The sequence below is a fragment of the Rattus norvegicus genome, chromosome 4, assembly GCF_021556685.1.
Source record: "Rattus norvegicus strain SHRSP/BbbUtx chromosome 4, alternate assembly SHRSP_T2T, whole genome shotgun sequence".
NCBI lineage: Eukaryota > Metazoa > Chordata > Mammalia > Rodentia > Muridae > Rattus > Rattus norvegicus.
Genome location: NC_141537.1, coordinates 14816331 through 14821196, shown reverse-complemented (window position 1 = coordinate 14821196; position 4866 = coordinate 14816331). Strand labels below are relative to the sequence as shown.

At 45.7% G+C, this 4866-nt stretch overlaps 1 pseudogene across 1 annotated transcript; it reads left to right on the top strand.

Moving 5' to 3' along the window:
• Nucleotides 1-2902: 2902 nt before the first annotated feature.
• On the top strand, nucleotides 2903-3853 carry Net1-ps1 (neuroepithelial cell transforming 1, pseudogene 1; annotated as a pseudogene). Its single transcript, XR_015687186.1, has one exon. The product of XR_015687186.1 is annotated as a neuroepithelial cell transforming 1, pseudogene 1, transcript variant X2 (transcript).
• Nucleotides 3854-4866: the final 1013 nt, after the last annotated feature.

Genomic DNA, 4866 nt, shown 5'->3' with positions numbered 1-4866 from the left:
GATTCTGGAATTCACTGGAACTCTCTATGTAGACCAGGCTGGCCTCAGGCTCACAGAGATCCACCTGCCTCTGTCTTCCAAGCCCCATGTGCTGGGATTAGGGTGAACACAACATCTCACAGGGTAAACATCTCCTGGTGTTTTTGGTCAGTAGACTGGTCTGACCTGGCTCTAGTCATGTCCTTCCTTCCATTCCCGGCTGTTTGTCTGACATTCCGCTAAATGCCGATTTGATGTGGCAAGGCTAGGTGACTGGCCAGTGAATCTGGGATCCTCTCCCAGGTGCTCTGCAGCTTCGGTTTCTAGGATTCTGAGCAGACAACCTTTGCAATTAGAGACGTGACTGTGGCAGGCAAGACTGAGATGAGGCCGTAGGCAGGGACACGGGAACCTGATTTCTTTGTTTCTTTTTAATGGCAAGGTTGCAGAGCCTCAGGACCTGCTGCCTGCTGGCGTGTTTCAGGGACATGGATCCGACATGGCAGCATTTGAACCAGTTCTCTCCTTAGGTCTCAGTTTTCCTAGGACATTTTCTGACAACAACACAGGGGTCAGCTATCATTTGTAGAATCTATCATTTGTAGAATCCTGGAGTTTGTTTGTTCAGCCTTTCTAGTCATCTTGCCAGCATCTAATTGTACAAATGTTCCTTGACTTGTCCTTAGGTTTCCTCCCAATAAACCAATACGAGGCTGAAAATATCATTAAGACAGAATACATTTACTATGCCATGCCCTTCTGAATGTCAAGGTCACATAACGGTGGCTCTAGGTGCCTGTTTAACTGTGATCGCCTAGTTGACGGAGGGCTGTGGTTTTCTGTCTAGCACAGCATGGAGAGGGAGTATCACGGCACCTCACATATTGCTTTAGCCAAACTGAACTAATAATCTGAAGTAATATTCGCAGAAGTAATATTCGCAACTGGCTACTGATGCTTTTACCTCATTGTAAAGTTGAAGACTAAGACAACACCCGTAAGCCATCACAAGTTCAAAGATTCCCAGGTCAGGGATATCTGTATGAAATCTCCTGAGTTCACAGAAGCCAGAAAGGCTTGTTTCACTGGCAAGCACATTCTGGCTGATACTCATTCGTTCCTTGGAGCTCCTCTCCAGCCTGCTGTATTGCCCCTTTGGTCTTTTTAATAATCTAATGGTGTTGGGAGACAACCGAGGTGTGCCAGCTCTGGGAGGCCCAGTAGTGACTTGAGTGTCTCCTCCTTCAGAGCTAGCCCCTTGCAGGACTTTTTTTTTTTTTTTTTTTTTTTTTGGTTACTTTTCCTTTTGGGGGAAAAGTCTTTCCTGGCCTTCCTGGCAAAAGTTCTTCATGATCAGATCCAACCGTTTCTGCCTCTGTGTCTAACTCCTCAGTGTCTAACTCCTCAGTGTCTAACTCCTCAGTGTCTAACTCCAACTCCTCAGTGTTGGATGCCATTGCTTTTTTTCCCTCAGCTTTCTCTTCAGGTGTCTTACTCAGCTGCTCCCTCACAGTGGGATTGTCTGAGTCATTCCTTTAGCACAGTGATCCTACTTGAGGTGGCTTGAAAAGCCCTCTGGAGATCTATTTTAAAGTGCTAATCCTTCAACCGAGCCTCGATTTAGAATGCTGATGTTTGGAAAAACCTCATCCTTTTAAACAATCACCATGAGGTGTTCTGACTCACAAGGACCTTGAACTACACCTGATGTCAGTCTTATCTACGTACATGGGTAGGGCGGTGGGCAGACTCCAGCTCCTTTCCTCCTCCCTGTCGGTTGGAGGTGGTCTGTGGGCTGGAAGCTTGGACGGCTGTGATTGTTATTGTAGCTCCGGTTCACACAGAGAGACCGGGAAGGGAAACCAGTTTGTGGAGGAAGGTAATGAGGCCTGCTGGGTTTGACATCCAAGTGAAGATATGTTGGCAGCTAGTAAAACGTGCTTGATGAGGCAGGTCTGGAGGTTGGCTAGCAAGACAGATTCTCTGTCAAGGCTCCAGAGGAGTCATTGCTGTACCCAATTATTCTTTAATGTGGTTCACTCATGGTTGCACTGAAGATCAAATAGGCCTACTAAGTGTCGTTCTCAACCTGGTACAGAATCGAGTGCACTTTATATTCGTGCTGGGTTGTCGAAGGGCAAAAGTGAGGAGGTTCATGCTGGGGAATCATCATTGTGGATTGCCTAAGAGAGGCCGAAGGCTCTGCTCCTTAAACTACACCAACCATTTCCCATGATCCTCCTTCCTGTTTCCTTCTGCCCACAGAGAAGTGCATCATGGTCGTATAAAGCTGTGGGTAAAGAGAAATAATGTAGACTATGGGGAATAAAGGCGGAAAGTACTACTATTTATTTCCATTATGTGGTTCAGCTGCCCTCAAACCAGGATGTGCTAAAAAAAAAAAAAAATGCATCTTTATCCTCAGCAAACTTAAGAAACGAAGCAGACAGGTGCTTTGACCAAACCAGAGCCATATTTTTAACCCTGCGGTGATCACAGATCTGCAACTTCTACCCAGAAGTCATTCAGCAAATCCACAGAGAGAAGACGCAGGGGCTACAGTCAAAGATGCTAGACATCAGGTTGAAGGTGTTCTTGACCACCGAGATATCAAATATCAGGAGGCAGTATATGAATTGTCCCAACATAAACAGGGCTTAATCAAGAATCTCCATCTTGCTAGGAAGGCCTACCATGACCCCACGTTAAAGTTCTCTGCATCTCAGAAGAACTCACACATTTTCGTTGTTTGGATGCTTACACACCTCTGCATAGCACGAAGATCTTTTGGCAAGACTGGCATCAACCAATCGGATGGGACAGTGGATCAGATTCTCATGAACTGGTTACTGGGCCTGAATGACTTGTCTACAAAGGCTGGCCCAGCAGGTGGCCAAGCCTCTTCTGGATCAGAAGAAAATGAACTGCTATCAACTTGAAGAAAAGTGGATCCCAGTGTCAGTCTTACATTGACAAGCCAGAGTACCTGGTGGAGAAGCAAGACCCCAGCATCAAAGCAAGTCAAGTTCTCTGTGCCACTGGGGGTGGAAGAATAAAGTGACTATAAATGGTACACTTTCCTGTTTTAGGACATCTTGGTGTTGACTACGCCTGTTACATGAGAAGAGTGTCTCTCCGACAGTCTTCGCCCGCAGCCCCTTCCAGTGCGGAAGCTGGTGCTGGAGGACCTGTAACATGGAGATGTGTGCTGGGTACTTCCTTCCGAGGGAGTATTGGCAACTCAGACAAAGCAAAAAACCTGTTTAGAGTTCATTTCCAAAACCCCTCTCCAGGCCAGCCCCACACACTGCAAGCCGAAGATGCGTTCCGTACCATGGTTCTCATATCCCCACCACCATGGCCCTTTCTAGCCAATCGCCAGGCCTCTAGAGCGTCAGGCTTGTCAGAGCTCCAGGAAGAGTATGAAGAGAACAACCCCTCTGCTGGGAATCTCAGAGCTCAGCGAAGGGGCGTCGTCCTCCCCAGAGTACTCAGGTAGATGACGAAAGTACTCTGGAATGTGGCTTCGGTGTACAGACAGCAGGGACAACAGGGTGTGCAGGCGCTACGGCTGCTAAGATAGCCTGGTCTACGAGAGCTGAGAAAAGCCCAGTCAGATGACAGCAGGAAGGAGCCTGGTGTAAAGATGTGTATAGGGGATGCAGTGACTGTGTATGAATTTTCTTATAACGGGAGTAGCGTAGGGCTTCCCCTTATCAGCTGTAATGTGTTCGTTTGGGTTTCCACCCTTTCGCTCCGCCCCTTCTTCCGTTGTTGTTGTTGTTGTTCGTGGCGGTGGTGGCGGTGCCGCTGTAGAAGTTGTCCTAAATGGCAGCTAAAGATACTCAGATTACCGTTAAATCGCAGACTTTAAAAGGGTATTTGAATGGATTATTTGGAACATGACAACCAGGTATTTTTAATCAGATGAAATATGTATGAAATAGGTCTTCTTACTCTGGACTCACCATGACTTTCCAAATCCTACCAAGTGTATTAATAGTTTGCCAAACTTCCACACCAGAGTTCCTTGTTAAACCTCAGGTGATGAGTGAGATTTTAATAATGACCTCTGCGATCCACGTGGAGGATTTTAAAGTTTAAAATGTTTCAATATTACAATGGAGCAGAGATTCCTGGGAAAACAACCGTAAAACTTGATCCCTACCCCCATTTTTATCATCTGGGAAGCCTTCTATCAGTTTTTCATTGTGCATTCCTCATTTTTCATTCATTTATCCAGCCAAAAATTTGTTACTATAGCTTTTAGTATTTGCTTTTATTTTTTACATTGACACCTTTTAAATTGGCATTGTTCTTAAAGTTTCCTCTTGCTTAAAAGTGTGTGTGTGTTAAAAAAAAAGTGTGTGTGTGTGTGTGTGTGTGTCTGTGTGTGCATAAGTGTGTGTTCATGAGTGTGTACATGTGTGGGCATGTATTTTAATTGTATTAATTTTACCAAGTGAAATCAAGTCACACTGTTCTGAGCTAATTAAAAAATGCCACATTGGGTGGTGTTACTGTGGGTGTTAAAGACACACAAAGTGACTTAGCATATTCTAGACTATTGAAAGATACCAGGTCCGGGATTTTGGTGAAAGTTTTCATATTGTCTAAAAAGCAAGAAGGTGGGGGCTGGGGATTTAGCTCAGTGGTAGAGCGCTTACCTAGGAAGCGCAAGGCCCTGGGTTCGGTCCCCAGCTCCGAAAAAAAGAACCAAAAAAAAAAAAAAAAAAAGCAAGAAGGGGGGAGACTGGAATAGTAAAGAGAGGGGCAGGGAAGGGAAAGAGCGGTTTATTTAAAGTAGACCGGCTGAAGGTTTTAGAGGAGCGGAGACAGGAAAAGCCTAGCCTGAGAGTGTGTCGGAAGTTGTAGAGGCCAGAGGAG